Below are 25,346 nucleotides of genomic sequence, written 5' to 3' on the forward strand. Positions count from 1 at the left end.
ATTAGGATCATTTTCCAATTCATTTTTTTATCATGGAATTTTTTTTTGATGGCATCGCACATCTTCTTGGCCACAATTTGTTTCACTAAATGTCAAACTATGTGGTCCTTGACCCCATTTAGAATAATACGCCTGTCCTTGGCATCATATTTTCGGTACTCATGAAACATCATAAGGTCTGTTGGTAAAATAATATGTGTTGTAGCAAACTCCTTCAACCCATGCTCTTCTGAAATAAGAAGGCACGAAATTCTATAGAGACCAAAGTTCAATGCATCATCCAACCTATCTTGATCTCTCAATTCTGCTGAAGCACTCGAGAGAAAATAAAAATAATATATCTTCTACCAACTAATAAAAGTACCTCAAAAACCTCACGATCTCCCTCTGCAAGTGATTCCGGCTGCTACTGCACAACTCACACTTCCTCTTTTAACTCATATTGCCCACTAGGATTGCACACTAGCCTTCCCGGAAACTCGCACTACCCACTAGGATTGCACACTAGCCGTCCCAGAAACTCGCACTATCCATTAGGATTGCATACTAGCCTTCCCAGAAACTCGCACTGCCTCCGAGAAATCACTCTAACAAATTTATCTGCCTCCAACAACCAGAGAAACCCACTCACACTACCTCCAAAAAATCGATTTCGCAACTGGAAGATGAAACTATCTCCGACAACATGCATTGGTAAATTGACAATTCGTATTGGTTAATATGGTCTTCCTCTTGCAACAAATAACAATAGTGAAACTCTAAGTAAATATGGAATAAAATGAAGAAATCGATATGGGCATTAAATCCTTGGCTTTCTCTTCCAAATCCCTACACTAATCTACTTTGATAAACCCTTGCGCTTCAGATATGCTCTGATATCATGTGAAAAATAGATAAAAATATCGTTTACCAATGTATTTAATTTTGAGAAAATTAATATACTACAAATATTGAATAAAAACATGATTGCAATGTTCACAAAAATAAACTATGAATACTCTGATATAAAACTAATCACAAAATTGACACATATTTTTGGACAAAAAATATGTCCCTAGAAAAACCCTAAAGGGAAAACTATTTCTTCAGATCTGAGAGTTTTATTAATCGTCAAAAAATTCTTTAATTGATGAATATTACAATACTACTTGACAAACCCTAGCAAAGCTTCGAAAAAATCTCTTCACCTCCACCAGTCAATATGACCACTAGAAGGCTCACAACCTCCCTTTGCAACCCAACACAACCTCTCTTGGCAAAAATGACTTCTAGGGTCTCACACATCCAGCTCCTCTAGCTCTCTGATGCTCACAACCTGGACATAATTAGCCTCTCAACTATGTTGAAAACTTGTATGACCCTCCTGGAAATATATACGACCTCCTCTTGGAAATATTGGCCTCTCTTAGATAAAAATCAACCTCTCATAGAAGCCTCATGACCTCAATAACTCGGTCTCTTCGTCTGCAGAAAAACGCTAGGATAATTCCTCCTTCGGATCTCAAAAAATGGAAAAATATTGATGAAAGAAAACTATGAAAATAGTCACTGCTTCAACTACTGCTGAAACCATCACTAGTGTCAAAACCCATGCTATCATTGTGCCCTTTTAACTACAATGAATGATCTCCAAGATTATCCATCAATTTCCTTTATAATTTGTCGTTGAGAAATCAATGGCCAAGATCTAGATCTGAAATGATCTAATCGATGTCTAAGATCACTTAGAAACTTTACGAGAAGTATTTAGAGGAAAATTGACCATGTCTCAATTATTACTAATTAATTAATTTATTTCCCTAAGTTAAAACTTAGGAAAATAATTAAAACTAATTAATTAATTTAATTAAGACATTTACATTCAAAAGAATAACTTGGGCTTGGAGATATTTTCCACCCGTGTTCCTAGCCTCATTGATACCACCTGAGGATAGAACACCTATTCGAGCTACATCAACCAACACTCCCATGGCTGATTTTCTAAGAGTTTCATCTTTCTATTTTTCATTTTATTTGGTCTTGATCAATTCAATGTCTTTCTAAATGTGGGTCACATTTCCTAACTGGTCCACACCCCCTTAGTCTGCTTGGTTATCATGTTGTGCCTATGGTTCCATAGTTTGATTTTCCACCTCATTATCATACTCTTCTTCAAAAAGGAAAGGATCTAATACTTTCCATCGCTTTGGCTTATGGGTCTACCTCTTTTTCTTTTTTGGGATCTTTTTTCACCTGTGGGCAAGTGTTCTGCAAATGTCCTTTGGCAAACACATTTGACATCTAAATGTCATGTTCTCATAATCTAAGACTTGGTCCAATAAAAAAAATTATATTTCTAGTGGATACAATCAGGTAGACCTTTACTGAGGTCTATGTCTACACATATTTTGGCGAAAGTGAAGATACTTTTTATGTTCTATCACTATCCATATTTTTTATTTTTCCCAGAATATTTCCAATGTCCTGTAGAACCTGATGGTGCAAGAAGGGGAGAGGGAGGTTTGTTAATCTCACCCAAACCAACATTTTCATGACCACCATGCTTGTGACATTTAAATATGGGAACCACGTGGTAATAAAGATCCCTGCCTTACCCCAAAACCATGGTCCATCAGTTAGGGCTTTCTCCAGATATTTTTGTGTTTCAAATTCAACTATGAAGGAGCTATTGGAACATAAGTAAAATATACAGTTGGGTTTCCAGGAAGAATAAATCCATTTGTGTAAATCTTCAGATCTTGGCCAAAATCCATTGAAACCTACATATTATAGCCATGGATTGAGGATCAGAAAAAAACATGTTTACCTATGTGCTTTTAACTTCCATGTCTAGAGCTTGTGTCATTTGTTCAACAATGTCTTCACATATTTTCTATCTGGTTTGTAGGGATGGAAGTCTTCCCTTTCACCACATCATTGAATGAGACTAAACCATTAGGGCTTCTAGAGCTTGACACTCCGCCCTGTAGCAGAAAAATGAATGTACTTTGTATAAATTTGAATTTACTTTGCAGAAAACTGAATTTTCTATGTTGTTGCAATTACTTATGTAACACCCTCCTCCCACTTCTACCCAAGCAACCATCCAGCTGGGGTAAACATGTGATGAGAGGCCACTATGATATGATTCGACTTCCTAAGTCACTTTAAGGAAGTGGAACCGACAGAAACACACCATACAAACATTCAACATCAGCATTAGAACCCTCACGAACCAATCCAACCGTTCTGCCAACAAGCTCCTGGGTCCCACCGAGATTCTGGACCACTTGACCTTTGGACGCTCTCATGTTATGGTCATGCCAGCGTCCACGGACCTATGGACGCTCTCACAGGCCTGCAAGCCAGCGTCTAGGGACTATTTTTCATAGTGATGTGCCGATGTCCCCGGGATTTGAGCCAATTTTTCAGTCCCAGAGCCTAGGTCATTGCCCAGAATTGAGTGACATCATTAGAACAATAAAATAATAGATAAATAACGATAAAAGTGCAATTACTTTAATAAGACCTTGACTAGACCCCTACTAGCCATGACAGGAATTTTGTCAAACATATCACAAATATGTAATCTACAGGTGTAAATAACATATCTGAGCATGGTGTCTCATACTTAGCTGATAATTGATAAGAAATATTGATGCCTCAACACATCAACTGTCATTTCATTCATTAGGTCATATATACGTTGTTCATTCATTTACCAATAAAACCATGATGAGAGCCATACATAGATATTGTCATAAAACATATATATAACCAACATAATAGCAGTAGAAATACCAATGAAATCACAACCATATAAACCACATATAACCAATATAATACTCATAGAATTACAAGGAGAAATAACCTCGTATTGATGATGAAAAATCCAAACCCAAGATGGGACTTCCACGTTCCACCCAACCGTAGAATGGTTGAGCCAAATCTCTTTTCAGCCATTCACCCTTGTGCCATGTTCTAAGCATGAATGTGAGATCTCATAGAACACATCAATAAAAAACCATACAGGGTTTCCAGAGGCCATCCACATCAACCCATCAAACAACAATTCCACCTCACAGTCGGACATCACAAAACCATAATCATATTGGTCTCTATCCAAGCCTTCCAGGGCTTCCAGAGCATTTGTCCAACCAAGGCTTCCAGGACTAGTAACTCAACCCACAACTTTTACCAGGCTTCCAGAGCGTTTGTCCAACCAGGGCTTCCAAGACTAGTAACTCAACCCACCAAGGGCTTCTAGAGCGTTTGTCCAACCAAGGCTTCCAAGACTAGTAACTCAACCCAAGTTGTTATAGGGCTTCCAGAGCATTTGTCCAACCAGGGATTCGAGGATGAATAACTCAACCCAAGCTAAGGAAACATGAGAACCAACCAAAACAAATCCACAATCACCATGGCTATCCAGGAAATGGCAAGGCTAGGCAATCCATTGTCAATCTCGACCATCCTCCATGCCAATGACAAATTACAACCAACAAACCACATGCATGCCAAAACTAGTGAGGAAAACATACATGCAACTTTTTACCTGCAAGAAAAATCCATTGTAGTTGTTGATCTCGATGTCCTCTTGCACTTCCTATACTTCCTTTGCCTTCTTGCTCCAAAATTCCAAGTATTCCACACCCTCCAAGAGTGCTCCAAGAAAACTCCAAGTATCCAAGAGTATGAGAGAGAGAGAATAATGAGAGAGCTCCAAAACTAAACTGACAAAAGGTTACCGACTGATCCTTAGAAACATTTTTATTAATGAGGCCTCTCTTTTCTTCATTTTACATTAATTTCCTTCATTTTCCTCCTCACATGCGACCTATGACCTTTCATCTCCCTTTTCTCCTAATTTCCATTATTTTCATAAATAAATGTGCCAAAAATGTCATTTTTCCTTTCTAAATCCTTAGCCATTGCTTTTGCCAATTTCATTAGCCATTGATTACCAAATTAACACCCACACTAGAATGTCTTTCCCAACATTCAACTTGGAATAAGTGTCTCATTAACCATGTTTATTATTTTTTTCCTTTATTAACTTTTATTACATGGAATTTTCTCTATGGTTGTCACAACTTAGAATGCGGATTTCTTATTCAAAAAATTTCATATCAAAAATTGTAGATATAACATAAACTTAAGAATCATATGAAGACAACCAAGAAAAAATATAAGACATCGAGAGTTAGGTCCAATGACCAGGGAATAATCTACAAGGGGAAAACCAAAATTATTCTTCTTTTATTACATTTCTTCAATTGTTCAACAGAGTACAAAGACATAGAGAGAATGAGAATGAATAAAGTCACCAATGCCTAATCAACTTGCAGCTGAAGTGCTTTTGCTATTTTATTGAAGATCTCATTCTCGTGATTAAATCTTGTCCTTCACACTTCCTCTAGCTCTTCCCTTGCTCTTACTCCACTTGCTCTCATACTTCTCTTGCACACACTCAACACTAGCTCTCTTTCACAATGAACATGCTACTCTCAACTCTCCTTTCTCTTGTTTAAATAGATGAGTAAGGAGAGGAGTTACAAAATGAATTCATGCCTTGAACCAATAATAGGATAATCAAATTCCATGAGGGAAGAGTTACTTGAGGAGAAGTGTAACTCATCCCAAGAATAGAGATAGAGGTACATTTGTCTTGAGTTATAATTCGAATTAGGGAGAGAGAGAGTTACATTTCAACATGAGATAATTTTTTGTGAGAGTTACAAATCAAATTCAATGAGGGAGTTACAAGTGCATTTAATGAGAAGGTACACTTTTTCCATACATTGAATTAGAGAGGGAGAGATACATTCTCTTAAGTGTGGAGTTCCTGTTTTATTGCAAGAGAGAAGTTTGATTTCCAAGTAAGAGATTCTCAATTTAATTTACTTATTCCATGAGAGAATTTGTTTTTATTAATCCATTAAAGGTGAATTACTTTAGACTATTTTATAAATAATAGTATCATAATAATAATAATACTAGAAGGACAAAAATATTAATTCTTGACTTGTATAATCATGATTGGTTTGATATTAAGGTGGATTCCATATGCCGAGATCATCCTTGATCATTTAGACATGACTTTCTATTTTTGAAAAGTCACTTCCAAATTGAGATGTGACTTACTATTTTTGGAAAGCCATTTTAGAATTGTTAAAAATGAAATTTTATTATAGGTGGTTCAAACAAAACTGAAAGATATGATTTCCTCTAGGAGAAATTCATCCCTGAGATGTCAAATTTTAACAGTCCCTCTCAGCTAAGGAGTTATTTCTTTCTACGTCAAAGATCTCTGCTTCCTCTGATCTCATTCATTCATCTTAGTTCAACTCTGCTCAGTAACATCTGTAGCAATGAAGTCGCAATCTAAAGAATAATCATCCACTTGACACAAATTTGGAAAGGAAAGGATCATGACATGTCACATAGACAAGGATTACACTCAACCAATTTTCATTTCAAAAAAATTAGGGGATAGAACACATACATCACACAGACAATACTCAAACAAGTCATGCAGACAAGAATCAAACATAACCAAGTGTCAAGTGGTGGAACGCTTGCATCCTAGAAAAGTCACACATACAAGTCTCATTACACCTATTGTCCAGATAGGTGGCTCTTCCCATGTCCTAGACTATGGGTCGGATGCATACTGAGGCCTACTCTTGTGGCACACACTACACAAGAGGTCCCCATCCTCAGGATATTTCCAACATCATTCCCTAATCCTATGAGATCTGACAGGGGGGAAAGACAACTCAATGTTCTCGATCAACTGCGACCACTACCCACAAGGGTCACGTCCATATTTCCAAATTGCTCTCTAAAAACCAAGAACTTTCCTTTCGATAAAGGCTTGGTAAAAATGTCAACTATCAGATCATCAGTGGAGATGTGATGGAGTCTCACTGCTCCTCTCTAGACCATATCCTTGATATAGTGATACTTGATCTCAATATGCTTAGACTCGTCATGAAACACATGATTTTCTACAAGACGAGCCCCACTCTTATTGTCACAATATATAACTGTTGTGTCTGAAAATTTCTCAAATAGTTCCCCAAAAATATTTCTCAGCCAAACTGCCTCACAACTAGCCATGCTAGCAACAATGTACTTAGCTTCAACTATACTCAGTGCAACATACTTTTGCTTTCTACTCATCCAAGAGATCATGGCAGATCCCAAGCTAAAACAACACCTATAAGTTCTTTTTCTATCAGCAGAGTTACCTACCCAATCAACATCAGTATATCCATGAAGTCTTACATTTTTAGCATTATATTTCAATCCTAGATTGATAGTTCCATGCAATTATCTAAGTACATGTTTTGCAACGATCCATTGAGAATGAAAGGGATCAATCATATGCTGATTGTTTACAACAAAGCATACGTCGGGCCTAATGTTTACCAAAAACATCAAAGCACCAATGAGTTTTCTATACTCTGTGGGATTTGCTAGACTAGGTCCTTCAATTTTGCCACATAATTTCTTAAAGTTCATTTCCATGGGAGTATGCATGGATTTACATTCTACCATAACAAATATTTCAAGAATCTTAACAACATATTTTCCTTGAGAAAGATAAATTTCACCAGGTCTTTGCTAGACCTCTAGACCCAGAAATTAATGCATCAAACCAAGGTCTTTCATTTCAAATTCAGAAGCTAACTCCCTCTTACACTGAAGGATAAGAGGTTATCTTCCTATCAAGAATAAATCATCAACATACAATACCAAAATCAAAGGTATACCTTGGACTGTCTTGAAGTAGAGGTTTGGGTCTACATTGCTTCTTGTGAAACCAAGCTTTATCAAGTAGCTATCAATGCGAGCACACCAAGCTCTTGGATCTTGCTTCATCCCATATAAGGATTTCTTCAGTCTGCATACATAAGTTTCCTTTCCATGCTCTCCAAAGCCTTGTGGTTGTTCCACAAATACCTCTTCCTTGATGAAGCCATGCAAGAAAGAAATTTTCACATCCATCTGGTGAAGATTTCATCCCTGGCTTGCAAGTAAGGCAATAATAAATCAAATAGTAGTATATCGAGCTACAGATGCAAAATTCTCATCATAATTTATTCCCTCTTTCTGAGAGAAACCTCTAGCTACAAATGTAGCCTTATATTTTTCAATACTACCATATGCACCATGTTTAATCTTAAAAAACCATTTGGAAGTGACAACAGATTTACCTTGAGGTCTAGGAACCAATTCCCAGACATCATTCTGGATGAACTCGTATTCTTCAGTCATGGAATCTTTCCAGATTTGTTCTTTTGCATCTTCTTCAAATGTGCATGGTTATGCCTGAAAAATGTTGCTCATGGCGACAACATACTCTTAAAACTGACTTGGCTTCTTACTTTCTCTAAATGTTCCTCTTGGAGCAGCATGTTGTTTAGCAATTTGCGAGGTATCTCATAGCCATAGTGGTCACTTTCTGGGAGGAAGATCATGTGGTGGAAGATCATTCTCAGGTTCTGGTTCAGACTTAGATGCAACCTCTTTTTCATTAACAACTTGTATTTCAGCAATGGTAGGAGGAGGAGAGTCTCTTGCTTTTCTAATAGACACATATTCATCAAATTTTACATCTCTAATAAACTCTATAGTTCTTTGACCATGTACATAAATTCTATGAGCATTTGAATTATCAAAATAACCAAAAAACTTACCTTTCTTACCTGAAGCTTCCAAGTTGTTCATTTTCTCTTTTGGCACATGGAAGTATATAGAGCAACCAAATATTCTCAAATGACTCACCTCAGGCATTTTACCAGTGAATATTTTTTCAGGAGTCTTATTGTTTAAGGCCTGATGAGGAGTTCTGTTTTGCACATAAACAACAATATTTGCAACTTCTCGCCACATAAACTTTGGTAGCTTTTGATCATGCAGCATGGCTCTGAGCACTTCCATGATGGTTCTATTCTTCCTCTCAGCCACACCATTATGTTGTGGATTGTATGACACAGTGGTTTCTTTCTTTATTCTGGCGTTTTTGCAAATATTATTAAAAACATTGGAGGTGAACACTCCACTGTTATCAAATCTGAAAGCTCTGATCAACTTTCTAGTTTGATTTTCAATCAGAGCCTTGAAATATCTGAACATGTCAAATGCTTCCCCTTTCTTTTTTAAAAAGGATATCCATGCCTTGTCAATGTAGGTTTTAATCCTGTACAGAAATTACCTGCATACGAATTCTAAAACACAGAAAATAAACAATGCGAGAGCATAACACATAAAACACATACACAGAGATTTTCCTTTGGAACCCAAAACCAGGACTACCAGCTTGATTTTTCATTATGTTCGTTTCAATGTTACAATACATATTTGTACATGCCAAAGCATCCAACACCATGGACTGAAAACCATCGTGTCCAAAACCATGGATCGAAAACCATCGCGTCCAAAACCATGTGCGAAAAACATGCACAAAACCATAGGTAGGTCTACCCACCCTAATATAGGGTCCAAAAAAAAAAATTCTGGGGCGTTTCCCAGGACCCCATAGAGGGAGGGTTACCTGCACCCCTCAAACCCCCACATGACCCCCCTACTATGCAATCGACACAACGAAGGGGGGGCTCCCCCCCCGCCCCCCCTCTAACCCCCTGGTTAACTACGTGGGCTAGTCGTGGAAAGAATATAACACAACCCAACATTCTCCCACTTCTTGTTTTCTTTCCACAGGCGGCCACAAGAGAGCTTAGTCATTTATCCAGCCCTGCAACACCCATTGTTTATCTACACCAAGAGAACTTCTCAGAGCTCACAGATTTTGTCAATGCATCTGTAGTATTCTTCAAAGTGTCCACCTTTACTAGCAACACCTTTTTGTCTTCTATCATATCCCTCAAAAAATGATACTAAACATCAATGTGCTTTGTCTTTGAATGATATGCAGGGTTCTTTGCCAAGAAAATTGCACTTTGGCTGTCACAGTCTATCCTTATAACTCCCTGTACTAACCCCATATTTCAACACAATCTCTACAACCAAACTGCTTCCTTGCTTGCATGAGTGGTTGTCATGTATTCTTCCTCTATAGTTGATAGTGCCACTACAAATTGTTTCTTACTCATCCAACTAACTGCACCTCCAAATAGGTTAAACACATATGCACTTGTAGATATTCTCTGATCCAAATCTCCAACCCAATCTGCATCAACAAAACCACAAATATCCAACACTTTGTCCAATCCTGGTCTTTCTTGGTAGCACAAATCATAATCACTAGTTCCACGCAAATACCTGAAAAAACTTGCTTCACTGTTCTCCAGTGCTCCTTCCCTGGTTTTGACATAAACCTGCTCAATACTCCCACTGCATGTGCAATGTCTGGTCTAGTACAAACCATTGCATACATCAGGCTACCGACTGCACTTGCATATGGAACACGGGATATGTCCTCTTCCTCTTCTTGTGTCTTGGGACACTATTCAACATATAACTTCACACCTATAGGAATAGGAACCTTCACCGGTTTACTATCCTTCATATTAAACCTCTGCAGTATTGTCTCGACATACTTCTTCTGGTTTAACCAGAGCTTCCTCTTTGCCCAATCTCTTTTAATTTCCATGCCCAAAATATAGTTTGCAACACCAAAATCTTTCATGTTGAATTTGGAGGACAATTGGGTCTTCAAATCCTGGATAATTTCTTTGTTATTTCCAATCAGCAACATATCATCCACATAAAAGACTAGATAAATAACACGGTCACCAATTAATTTAAAATACACACAGTGATCTTCTTTGCTTCTGGTGAAGCCAAGTCCCCGTATAAATGTATCAAATTTATGATACCACATCCTTGGTCACTATTTTAACCCATACAAAGACTTCTTTAATTTGCATACTAGTTCTTTCTTACCCTTCACCGCAAAGCCTTCAGGTTGCTTCATGTAGATTTCCTCTTCCAGATCCCCGTGAAGAAATGTTGTATTCACATCCATCTGTTCTACCTCAAAATCAAAAGCAAGTTACCTTGGTAACAGGAGAAAAAATATCATCAAAATCAATTCCTGGCACCTGGGAATAATCTTTTGCTACCAATCGAGCTTTGTATTTCTCCTACTTTCCTTCTGCATTTGTTTTCTTCTTGAACACCCATTTGTCGCTAATGGGTTTCCTTCCAGCCGACAACTCCACCAGATCCCAAGCTTCATTTTTGTGCAAAGATTCCATTTCATCAACCATGGCCTCTTTCCAGAGTTTTCCATCCTTTGAATCTACTGCTTCCTTCACAGTTCTAGGATCATCATCAGTAATAGATAAAGCAAAATTTGAACAGAAAGCAGATGGACTATACCTTTCTAGCTGCCTTCTTTCTCAAACTAATCTTCTCACACCCGGAGTTTGTGGCTCTTCGTCTTCTAATTCCTCCTCTATTGTAGAGTCTGATTCTTCCTCCTTAATCCCAAACTCTATCTTCTCAGGTTCCTTTGGTTGGACTTCATGTTTAAAAATAGCTTTTACCTCTCTAAACACGACATCTCGGCTATACACAACCTTCCTTTTTACTGAGTTCCAAAGCTTATAACCCTTTAAACCATCCTTATACCCAATAAAGATGCACTTTTCAGATTTACTATCCAACTCGGTTTGTTTATCCTTTGGAACATGTACATATGCATCACATCCAAATACCCTCAAATGTGAAAGAGAGGGTTTCTTACCAGTCCATACCTCTTGTGGAGTCTTATCCTCCAACGCTGATGAAGGTGATCTGTTGACCAGGTAACATGTTGTCTCCACCGCCTTTGCCCAGAATTCATGTCCTAACTTGGCACCACTGAGCATGATTCTTTCCATTTCCATCAACATCTTGTTCATTCTTTCTTCAACTCCATTTTGCTCAGGTGTGTTTGGAGTAGTCTTCTGCCGTGCTATACCACATTTCTTATAGAATTCTTCAAATTCCTTACTACAAAACTCTCCACCGTTACTTGTCCTCAACACCTTTATCTTCTTCTCTGTCTGGTTTTCTACCAGAGCCTTAAATTCTTTAAACCTGTCAAAGACTTCAGATTTATTCTTAAAGATATATATCCATGTATTCCTTGAGAATTAATCTATAAAGTATACATAGTACACAGACTTACCCAGTGATGGAACCTTCACAGGTCCAAACACATCACTGTGCACAAGTTCTAATATATGTTTCTCCCTCTTACCACCAGAGGGGAAACTCACCCAATTCTGCTTCCCATATACACAATTTTCACAGAAATCAAAATCCAGAGAGTTATTACTCATACCTTCTACCATACCTTTACCATGAAGTATTCGAAGGCCCTTCTCTCTAATATGTCCAAGCCTTTGATGCCACAACATGCTCTTCTCTCCAGAGACCACTAGATTTTATGCTCCACTTTCAGGGACCATAGAGCTATTGCATCCATCAACAACAGTGCTACCTTGCAGCTTGTACAGAGTTCCAATCCGAACTCCCCGCAGCAATATCAGTGCTCCCCAAACCATCTTGTCGGTATCCTTCTCAAACACTATTTTTACACTTGCATCATCCAGCTTGCTTACAAAAATCAGATTTCTGGCCAATGTAGGAATATGTAGATCACCCGGAAGTGTTTTAACCCTTCCACCTTGCAACTTCAACTTTACTTTTCCTCGACCAACGATTCTATCCTTCCTATCATCCCCTAAGAATACATTACCACCATCGTATTTCTCATACTCGCAGAACCACTCTCTATGGGGAGTGAAGTGAAAGGATGCACCTGAGTCAATCAACCATGCCTCATGATCTACATGTGTACTTGAAGAAGCCAACTACACATCCCCACCTTCATCTGAGGTGGATTTCGCCTCTGCAGAAGGAGCATCATCAGATCCCTTTCCTTTATCAGGAGATTTAGATTTACAGTCGTTTTTGTAGTGCCCTTCCTTTATGCATTTCCATCACACCACCTTTACAAGTTTTCCTGGAGATTTAGATCTCCCTCTAGATTTAGATCTCCCACTCAATGAATTATTTTTGTTTTTTTTCTCAGACAGTCCTCGCATAGACAAGGCATTACCATTCTGGCTCTCCATATTTTTCGTCTCATCTCCTCCGCCAGCAAGGATGAGACTATTTCATCAAACTGCAAGGCAGTTGTATTGCTACCTATTGCAATAACTAGACTATCCCACGAATCTGGTAGAGAACACAAAAAACTGATGCACTTATCTTCATCTCAAATTTTAATATCAAAAGATAATAACTGACTTACCATAGTATTAAATGCCTTCAGATGCTCTGTCATCGAGTCTCCATATTTCATCCTCAAGTTATACAACTTTTTCCGCCGGAACAATTTATTCACCAGAGACTTAGATTGGTACAAAGTCCCTAACTTGTCCCACAAATCCTTCACTGTAGCTTCCCCTAATACGTTCAGCAATACTGAATCTAAGACACACAATCATATTGTGCTCTTTGCCTTCCGATCCAACTTCTTCCATTTTTCATCGAACACTCTCGTTGGTTTAGTACCCGGATCTACCGTGATCCACTGATCTTTATCCACCAGGAGATCCTCCATCTTGAGTTTCCACAATTCAAAACTCTAACCATTAAATTTCTCGATCTCTATCTTTCCACTGCTCGCCATATTCTTTCACCACCAAAATCGATCTCGCAGTTCTCCCACTAAACAAGGTCTACCATAGGCCCGAGCGAAACCCCTCAACAACAAAGGCGTCCCCTTGAAGGCAAAACAGCTCTGATACCAAATGTAGGTTTTAACCATGTACAGAAATTACCTGCATACGAATTCTAAAACACAAAAAATAAACAATGCGAGAGCATAACACATAAAACATATATACACAGAGATTTTCCCCTGGATCCCAAAACCGGGACTACTAGCTTGATTTTTCATTATGTTCCTTTCAATGTTACAATACATATTTATACATGCGAAAGCATCCAATACCATGGACCGAAAACCATCACGTCCAAAACCATGTGTAAAAAACATGCACAAAACCATAGGTAGGTCTACCCAACTTAATATAGGGTCCAAAAAACAAAATTTTTTGGGGCGCTGCCCCGGACCCCATAGAGGGGGGTTACCTGCACCCCTCAAACCCCCTGTGACCCCCCTGCTATGCAATCGGCACAACGAACCCCCCAGTTAACCATGTGGGCTAGTCGTGGAAAGAATATAACACAACCCAACAGTCAAAAATATCATTTACAAAAATCATGAAATACAAGTAGCCACCAAGAGAAGTAACAAACATAGGTCCACACAAATCAAAATGTATGAGCTGAAGTACCTCACTAGTTTTTGTTCTACTTGAAGGGGATGGTCCCTTTATATTCTTTCCACTTGAACATCCTAGGCAAACTCCTTCATGATCCATTCTGATCTTAGGCATTCCATAAACCATCTTCTTTACATGTGGTAAGACTTTCTAGTATAGGTGAACGAATCTTCTATGCCATAGCTCACACTGAAGATCAGTGCCATGGACCAGTGCATGAATGGGTTTACCATTGACTTTGTAAACCCCTTCACATCTTGATCCAAGAGTGAAGGCTTCTCTCATACTTGAGTTCAAAGGCTAGGTTAGAACCTTTCCATTAATAAAATAAACTTTCATTCCCTTATCTTCTAGAGCAGATATGGATACAAGATTTTTTTTCAAGCCAGGTATATACAAAACTTTTTGCAGAAAAGCAGATGTGCCATCATCTAACTGAAATGAAACTAAACCATAACCTTTAACTTGGTGAGTAGAATTATCTTTAAGGATAACATTTAAATTAGCCTTCCTCTCAAATAGATTAGAGAGTGCTTCTTTGTAACCAGTGAAATGTTTGGAAGCACCACTATCAACTAACCAACTACCAAATGAATCTGCGAAATAAAAAATGGAAAGAGCAGAAACAAGAAAATATTCTGATTGAGTTTCAGCTGCATTATTTCTATATCTTCGATTTCTTGTTTTCTTAGGATGCCCTTTTCCTTGATTTTCAGAAGAATCTTTTTCTATAATCAGATTTGTTTTTGAATCTACGTGATCTTCTTCTTTCTTTACAGTGACCAACAAGGTGACAATGCTTTTGATAGTTAAAGCATCTAACTTTTGACATGTCTAGATTCCCTTAATTTGATTTGAAAACATATTTCTTTTTATTACCTTTCTTTCTCTTGTCATAGGTTACAAAATAAGTAGGTTTCCTTCTTCATGATGTGAAATTCTCCTTCTGGAGATCATTCAGGCCTCTTCTTGGATACACTTTCCCAATGGCTCATCAAATGGGGAATAGTATTGATGTCTCTAATGGTGGTGATAAAAGTCTCCCAAACAAGCACAATCAACGCCATTTATTTGTTGGGTACAACTTCACCAACTATTGACAATTGATTCTTGATTTTAGTCATTCTAGAGAAGGATGCTTGAACCGTCTCTCCTCTATTCCTCTTGATGTCTTATAGTTGATTCTTCAAGGAAATAATCTGGTTCAAGTTACTAATTGCAAACATGCCAATTAATTTGTCATACATTTCTTTAGCTTTCTTCAAATCATAAACATAAGTAATGAGATGATCACTAAGAGAATCAATGATACTTTTCTTAGATTTCATTTCACATTTTTTTATGTTTATATTTGACAACAACACTTGAATTCTCTGGTGGATCGGCTACTGTGCCTTCAACATCCTCCAAAACTTTGTGTTCTTTAAAAGTGATATATAACCTTGCTTTCCGTGGACCATGATTTGAAGGATCATTCAATTTCTCCTCTATCTTGAAGTAGGACGAAGTCATCTTGATCAAAAAACTTTTGAAACAAGTGGGGTCTCTTCAGGAGATCTCTGGTCTCCTTGGACTTATCTTCACCAAGGCTCTAATACCATGTTAAAATCTAAAAGTTATATGTAGAAATTTAAAAATTCTTTGCAGAAACTTGAAAGTTCTATACAAAAAATTGAATGTACTTTGTAGAAAATTGAATGTACTTTGCAGAAAGTTGAATGTACTTTGCAAAAAACTAAATGTACTTTGTAGAAAACTAAATTTACTTTGTAGAAAACTAAATTTTCCATGCTGTTGCAATTACTTAGAATGAAAATTTCTTCTTCAAAATTTTTCATATCAACGATTGTAAATAGAACGTAAACTTAATGTTGAAGAATCTAGGGCAAGTGCAGTTAATGAGATTCTTCTTAGCATGATAACTATTTGTGAGGTTTTTCTTATTAGTACAATCTTTTATTATTATTAGAGTGTGTATTCTTTAGTTCATCAAATAGCTATCAAAATACAAGAGACAAAAATACAAAATGTTGGTTTTCTACCAAGGCCAAAACCTCTCACTCTTTGAGAGGAAAACCCACCCAAAATTCTTCTTATAGAGATTCCAATTGACGAATACCAAGACCATGACCCTTGAGCTATTAGGCCACTCCAAAACCAAGACACCAATCCTCTTCTTTGTCACTGCTGAGTTCATCATCAGCACTGCTGCTTCACCAAGGTTTTCACTATTGTTGTACTATCAAGTTGTTGATGGTGTTGGCCCTACCAACATGTCAAGGGATCTCCCCGGTAAGAAGTCCCAATTAAACCTCAAACCATTTGGTGTAGGAGTCCCAGCATTGGGTTGTACGGTAATTATTTGACTGCGATTTCGCACAGAGGCAAGTAAGATGTCCCTGTTGGTAGCAAGGATGTGACAGCAGCGAAAAAACAAGAAAGGTGCATGAATTGTTCTAACACATGGAGAGTGGGGTGAGTGCACCCTTTGGAAACTTGTGATAGCACGTGACTTGGAAGGGAACACACGAGCGAAGATGTATCACAAACTGGAAAGCAAGTTAGCTAACAATCCAAAGTGATGGTTAAACCAATCAGCACATTTCAGTAAAATCCATACACACTTATACAGAATATTCCATGCATGCGTAAGCAAACATACACATATATCATTTAGAGTAAACAAGATAGTTGGAATACAATACGACATATGCATGAAACGTGTTGGCTCTGTTATACTAAGAGGTGTAAGTTCTAGTCATACAATACATCCATGTCCAACCACTAGTTCTGATAGCGGAACGTTACAGCCAAAACCGCCTTCGTCTCCAAAGAGATATACTAGCTCTGCATTGTGGAGAAGCCAAGGCGCATTACAATACTATCCAAGCTCTCTCTAATATGGTCTTATCGGAAGCTTGGCTAACCAAAATCATATACAATGAGTTATGAGGGACTATTTATAGCAAAGGGTGAGGTGGCCCTTGACAGTCCCCTTTGTGACATCTCATCTACCCTTATGACTCTTCATCTACTATATGATTGTTACATCCAACTATCGACACTTGAACTTCCACTTGACAAGATGTTACATACATTCTACACATGTACCCATGTGAGACAAAATGGTTTGAGCGAGCCATGCAAGACAGCACTAACACTCGGACCGTTGTTGTGAAACCAACTCTTTAGTGGCAAACTGATGCCAAGCTTGGTCGTCCATGATGGTTTCCATGTGCTCAATGGTGACATCTTGCTGAAGCGAACTCTTGCCTCCGTTGCATCCGGGTACACTGATATGGCTCCTCCATCCAACTCGTCTGATGGCATGTGCATGGTTGTCCTGGGTGCGACCGGACTGACAACATGTTGATGCATAGTGTTTTCACTAATATCCAAGCATGTGTTGGTGACCGTGCGCATCAACTTGTCAAAATACATGTTCAATTCTAGTTGGACTTGCTTCTTGTCTTCGCCTCGGTGAGTGTACCAAATGGGTAGGATCGCATGCGTGCGTAAAATGACATGCATGCTGCTGAATTCCCTTACATGCGATTAACAACACTGCTCACCTTGTTTGCTCCGTGCTAGCTGCTGGGATGGATCTATAATTTGTACAGAGGCAATTTCATATGTCTATGCATGTTGCACCCCTAGATGTATCAGTTCCTGCTGCAACTTATTCTCTCATCTATGCAACTCTTGTACTTCCTGGAGTTGCTGCTTCAACACATGAAACTCCTTCTCTGTTCCATTCTCTGCTTTCACACAATCTTCATGTCGCGTCGTCACCTCATAGCCTCAATCTCCAAAGTTGCTCTCATCGTGAGTGTATCTGCTTTGAACTTGTAGCTTTGCTCTACCTCTATGTTGTCAACAAACTTCCTCTTGCATTCATCACGCGCAAGTGTGTTTCCTTCTGTCGCTGCTAATGGTGCTTCTCACTTTGATGTCATTTCCGTTGATCTTGATATCCTTGCCCATGACCAACTTGAGGTCTTCGTGGATAGGCAAGTACATGGACACTTGATTGACTGCATCCCCAGTTGCGCTCTTAATAGTGCCTTTGACTCTACTCTCCTGTAAGTCGTTGTACTTGTGCTGCTGAGAGATAGACGAACACTTGTGATGCCTGGAGACATATAAACACTCATGGCAAGCAATCTGTCAGTTGAAAAACAAAACAAACTTGAAGACTGACTTGCAACATATTGTTTATTGAACGCAAAAGTTGTGCAATCTCCGTCCGGAGGTCGGGAGACTGGTTGCCAAGGCAAAGTTCGGGCTGGCAAGATGCTGACTGACTGCTGGAACTGCGGAATGCACAGTCCAACCTGGCCTGCTAAGGACTGAAATTACGCAATTTTAGTCAGCAGTGACATGCAACTAGCAAACTGCATCGCGCAGTTTCTTGGGACAGCAGGACACTGCCTCCAAGAATTGCGCAACGCAACCCTGGAGGTCAATGTTGGGATAGGATTGCACAATTTCTAGAAGGAAGGAAGAGCATTTGCTTCCGAAAATGCGCAGTGCTAGCCAGGCAAGGCACGATCCGAGCCAAGGCAGCCCAGTCTGACCGATGGGCCACTGAAAACATGAGAAGTCTGAATGCATGGTGAGATGAGTGCAAACAAGAGTAAATGATCATACATGAAAACAACAAGTACAGGATTCATAAAACGAGAAAGCATGCATGTGTGTGAAGTGAGTTGCTGCAATGACGACCATTCATGCAAAAACAATGTCATGCATGCGACAGCAGTGAGATGCAAACGAAAACTGAAACAATGCTTATACAAGCTAACATACATGCAAGCGACAGCAAGCGCTCACTGAAATCAAGCAGACATCACTCACACAAAGTGAAACACAAAAAGCGGTAGAAACGCAATCCAAGACTTGAAAGGCGGACTTATGACTCCTAGATGCAATGTGGGATGTCAGAGTTGCAAGGTCGATGTGAAGAATGAGCTTTGTAGCGTCCGGTTGATGAGTTTTGATAAAATCAAGGTTGTGAAGCGCATGCCACAAATCTAGGAAAAGCAACACTTGGCGGGAGGTTTCTAAAATGATCCTTGCATGCAACCTCCAGCTGCTAAAAATAGATCCCTGAATCAAGGGATGCCTTTGCATGTTGCCTTGGGAGAAGTAGTCCATTCATGCAAATAATTTTTTCTCGGTCCTAGGTGGAACCGGTCAACCCAATGGCACATGCAACAGCCTGCTCAGCTAAGGGGAAAAAATGCGCATTTCTGGGAGGGAGTTGGGATGGCTACCCAGAGGGATTGCGTAATTTCTGGGTAGAGCAACTGACTACTGCCCAGAATTGCGCAATTTCTGGGCTGAGCAGCCTTGCTGGGAGGAATTCCGCAATTTTCTCAGTGAAGCTTGACTGGTAGATTTGCACAATTCTAGAGCCCAACAGGCTACCAGACATAATTGCGCAATTTCTAGAGGGAAGGTTCGTTGCCCTCCAGAATTTCACAATTTCTTGAGGGAGCTGCTCAGCCTACAGCTGGAACAAGTCCAGAGAAACAACCTATGAGGGGTATGCAACAAGCTTTGATGCATAAGCTGGCAATCTGCTAGAGAATCATTGAAGCTTGTGTACTTAACAAGGCAAGACATGCTACTGTGAAAGGTTGGTAGGGAGGCTCCGAAACGAAGCTAAGGAAAAAATTTGGATGGTGGTTGTAGCCGCTACAACACTTGGCGACACACTGGTAGAATTCCAGCTCTCTGAATGGAATTTGTTTGTGAAAAGCAAGTCTAAAACCTTTGGAAGTATTGTTCAGTTCTCAGTTCGTCTTGGTTTCCACACTAGCTTGATTATAAGGTGTAGCATCTGCCAAGATCTTGGTCGATTGACACACATTCCAAGCAAAGGCAACAAATTCGTTTTGATTGGGGTTGAGGGGCATATTGGTGCACAAACAGTATAGTCGTCAGAGTCTTAGTTTCATCTCTGGTGTTGCTTTGCTACCAGCAGGCCTAGACAATACCCCGGCGAAGTCACGCAAGAACACAAGCATCGCTCCGCTGCCAGCAAGCCTGGTCAATACCCTGACAGAGTTACTTGCATCACCTCTCTGCGTAGGAAGCCTTTCTCTTCTTTCGCCTTATTTATTTTTCATTTCTGAAAATTTTCACTTTTAATTTTTTCATAACTATGCATAACACTTATTCATTTCATAGGCGAAAGAGGGATCCTGACTTATTGAGAGAAAAAGACGTTGTCCCTTCAGAGAAGCAATTTATTATATACCTTTGACATGTTTGTTAAGGTTTTCCCCCTCACCTTACTCTACTTGACTAAGCTGACAAGGGTTAACCCAAAAACAACCAACTAGAGTAGGTGACAGTAGGGTTAACCCAAAAACAACCAACTAGAGTAGGTGACACTAGTTAGCACGCAAGCGTTGTGTTTTCACCAAGGTTCACTTCGAACAATACGTATTTTCCATCGACGTATTATGGACTAAAAGTAACAAGTTCTTCATACAGAGGTAGGACGACAAATAACCAAGTAGTGATAGCTGAACAAGGCCTTTTGTACTTTACCAAGCGTGTTTCAAGAGTCACACAAGGTTTCATGTGAAACTAACCTATGAGCGCAAAACAAGCAAACAAACCCAAAACAAAGCAAAAGCAGAAGTAAATGCAAAAGCAAAGCAGAAAGAAAGCAAGAAAGAAGACAAACAAACATGCAAGGTAAGTAAGAAAACAAGTATGCAAGAAAAAAACCAAAAGCAAGCACTGCTCCTACTCTTAAGCTAACGGTGCATGGGCCTGATCACGTGAAGTGATATTTCCAATGCAACCACCGATGCATTGGTTGAACCATGTTGGTGAAGGCTTGGTCCGCGAGCAACCCGGTTGTGCGAACTAGCAAAAAAGAAAGATATCACAATGAAGACAAACAAACTTCATGTTTAAAAGTGTCCACAGGAGATAAGTGAGTGCAAGTGCATGACATGTGGTCCGTGGACATGTCACGGTGTTGTGCGACACTGTGTGCAGCTTTGCGGCATACACATACTCTTGACTATGGCATGCAAGAAAATGAAAGAAACAAAGACAACTTGCATCGCGCACACGTTCTTGCGATGTAAGATTCCTCCAATGCATGAGCGATGGGATCGTGCAATTTGAGTGGAGGAAGCATGATATGTGTGTGAGATTTATCTTCAATGCATATAGATGAGTGATGCGGAGCCTCGGGTGATTGAACAATTTCTTGATCGGAAGTGAAACCAACCTCAGGACAGCGAGAGCGTGACATCACCATCAACTCACGCTAAAGTGCCTTGAAAGTCTAGGTGTTTTGACTTCGTCGTCAGATAGATCATCATAAACGAGTGGCTTCGAAAGATCAACTGTGATAGAATCATGATCGTGATTAAATATGGGAGTAAATGGATCACGACAGCCACGATCATAAAAATCAATGATTTCATCAGCATCCTCATGATCTGATAAATCAAATAGAGGGGTAGATGAGAAGTGAAAAAATTCATCCTCTATGTTTCTGAAAAAGGAAGATGAAAGGTCAAGTGGATTTTCAATGAATAACTTATCCTCTCCATTTTCGGATGATGGACTAACATCCGGTGTGTCCTGTGAGTGATCAACAATGGGTGCATCCGTAGATGAAGATACACATGCGAAATCATGGATGGCAAGTTCACCAAAGATGTCAGGAAAGAACAGAGGGGGCTCGGACAGAAGGGAGTCATCCTTCGCCGAGTGTTGATGCTCAAGCTCCCAGTCATACTCTTCATGAATGACAACGCATGTTGGTTGTGCAACACCAACTCCGTCGATGGCTTGATCCTCATTCACAACAAGTGTAGAGTCTGGAATGGAAGAACACAAGACAGTATCATCCGGAGGATCATCCGAGTACGAAGATGGAGGTTGTGGTACAAAATGAATATGACAACTCGATGGACTCACAACCAAATCTACGTGAAAATTAAGTAAAGTGATGTTGGGAGGATGTGACAGTTGAACAGATGTGTGAGCATGATCTCCCACATCACTCTGCAGTGGTGGAGCTGTTTGATGAGGGGACGGTGGACAGTCACTTGTGACAGTGACCGTATCCGTCTGTGATTGCGCAACTCCATCACTGAAGAATGTTGAGCGAGGCTTGAGTTCAAACTTCTTCTTAGGATGGGAAGATTTCTTAAGATAGTACTCGAATCTATCCCAAAGATAGAAAAATTTCATCTGGCTCTTCGGAGCTTGAAACTATAAATCACGGAAGCGCTACCAAAAATCCATAAGCGATTCATGCGGAGCCTTCCGTTGTTGTAACAGTTTTTGGTCAAGATGTTCTGGATCAAAATGATAGAAAGTGTCTTCAATGAGATCATAGAAGTGCTCAAGTGAGTGCACACTATCAGTCGGTAGGCTACACAGCCACCAATGTGGAGATTCATTAAGTGTGTATGCAAGCAGTAGACTAGCCTGTTCATCAGAACATCCATCTTCCTCGTGAAGCAAGGCAAGGAAGTCATGTAAAAACTCAGGCCAGGCCACTTCGCCTTCACCATCATACGTGTATGTGGACAAGAGATCGAAAAACTCCCTCGTGATGGTAACAAATTCGGCATGCAAAAAACATCATGGAGGGAGGAGAGTGCAAGACTCCATGATAGATATGCAAAGGTTCAAAACAGGATGAGAGGATACGGCATGTCATCTAGCCCTCCTTCTAGCGCCATAAATGTTGATGGTTCTGGACCCATCAACATGTCAAGGGATCTCCCCAGTAAGGAACCCCAATTAGACCTTAGACTGTTTGGTGTAGGAGTCCCAGAATTGGGTTGTAGGGTAATGCATTAACCACGATTTCACACAGAGGCAAGTAAGATGTGCATGTTGGTAGCAAGAGTGTGACAGCTGCGGCAAAACAAGGAAGGTGCATGAATAGTTCTAACACACGGAGAGTGGGGTGAGTGTGCCCCTTGGAAACCTGTGATAGCACGCGGCTTGGAAGGGAACACACGAGTGAAGATGCATCAAAAACTAGAAAGCAAGTTATCTAACAATCCAAAGTGATGGTTAAACCAATCAACACATTTCAATAAGATTCATACATACTTATACAGAATAGTTCATACATGCATGCGTAAGCAAACAGATACATATATCATCTAGAGCAAACAAGATAGCTGGAATACAATACGACATATGCATGAAATGTGTTGGCTTTGTTATATTAATAAGTGTAAGTTCCAGTCATACAATACATCCAAGTCCAACCACTAGTTCCGATAGTGGAACGTTACAACCAGAACCGCCTTCTCCTCCAAAGAGATATACTAGCTCTATGCTGTGGAGAAGCCAAGGCGTGTTACAATACTATCCAAGCTCTCTCTAAGATGGTCTTATCGGAAGCTTGGCTAACCAAAAGCCTATACAATGAGTTACGAAGGACTATTTATAGAAAAGGGCGAGGTGGCCCTTGACATTCCCCTTTGTGATAGCCCATCTACCCTCATGACTCTTCATCTACTCTATGATTGTTACATCCAACTATCGACACTTGAACTTCCACTTGACAAGACGTTACATAAATTCTGCACATGTACCTATGTGAGACAAAATGTCTTGAGAAAGCCATGCAAGACATCACTAACACTCGAACCATTGTGGTGAGACCAACTCTTTGACATCTTTGTGATGGTCGATGGTGGTGAACTGATGCCAAGCTTAGTCATTCGTGATGGTGTTCGTGCACTCAATGGTGACATCTTTCTAAAGCGAACTCTTGCCTCCGCTGCATCTGGGTACACTGATATGGCTCCTCTATCCAACTCGTTTGATAGCATGTGCATGGTTGTCCTGGGTGCGACCGGACCGGCAACATGTTGATGCATAGTGTCTACGCTGATCTCCAAGCATGTGTTGGTGGCCATGCACATCAACTTGTCAAAATACATGTTCAGCTCTAGTTGGACTTGCTTCTTGTCTTCACCTTGGTGAGTGTACCAAATGGGTGGGATCGCATGCGTGCGCATAATGACATGCATGTTGTTGAATTCCCTTGCATGTGATCAACAACACTGCTCACCTTGTCTGCTCTGTGTCAGCTGCTGGGATGGATCTATAACTTGTACAGGTACAGTTTCATCTGTTTGTGCATGTTGCACTCCCTGTTGTACCTATTCATGTTGCAACTCATTCTCTCGTTTATGGAACTCATGTTCTTCCTTGGGTTGCTACTTCAGCACATACAACTCCTTCTTTGTTTCGGTCTCCGCCTTCGCACGATCTTCATGTCACGTTATCACCTCATAGCCTCAATCTCCAAAGCTGCTCTCGTCATGAGGGGATCAACTTTGAACTTGTAGCTTTGCTTTGCCTCTATGCTGTCAACAACCTTCCTCTTGCATTCGTTGCGCACAAGTGTGTTGCCTTCTGTCGCTGGTGGTGGTGCTACTCAATGTGATGTCGTTGCCATTGATCTTGATATCCTTGTCCATGAACAACTTGATGTCATCATGGATAAGCAAGTTCATGGACACTTGATCGACTACATCCCCAGTTGCGCTCTTAAAAGTTTCTTTGACTCTTCTCTCCTGGAAGCCGTTGTACTTGTGTTGCTGAGAGACAGACAAACACTTGTGATGCCTGGAGACATAGCAACACTCATGCCAAGCAATCTGTCAGTCGAAAACCAAAACAAACTTGAGGAATAATTTGCAACATACATTTGTGATTTAACATGAAAGTTCCGTAATTTCCGCCAGGAGGTCGGGAGACTAACTGCCAAAACTGCGCAAAGCACAGTCGGGGTTGTTAGGTGGCTGACTGACTGTTGGAACTGCGCAACGCACAATCTAACCTAGCCTACTAAGGACTGAAACTGTGTAATGCATAATTTCAGTCAGTAGTGACATGCAACCAGCAAACTGCATTGCTAAGTTTCTGGGGCCAGTGGGAGACTGCCTCCAAGAATTGTGCAATGCAAGCCTGGAGGTCAGTGTTGGGCTAGGCTTGCGCAATGCAAGCCTGGAGGTCAGTGTTGGGCTAGGCTTGCGC

This window comes from Pinus tabuliformis, chromosome X, assembly GCF_031772625.1.
Source record: "Pinus tabuliformis cultivar Carrire ecotype Pingquan chromosome X, CPIR1, whole genome shotgun sequence".
In the NCBI taxonomy this organism is placed as follows: domain Eukaryota; kingdom Viridiplantae; phylum Streptophyta; class Pinopsida; order Pinales; family Pinaceae; genus Pinus; species Pinus tabuliformis.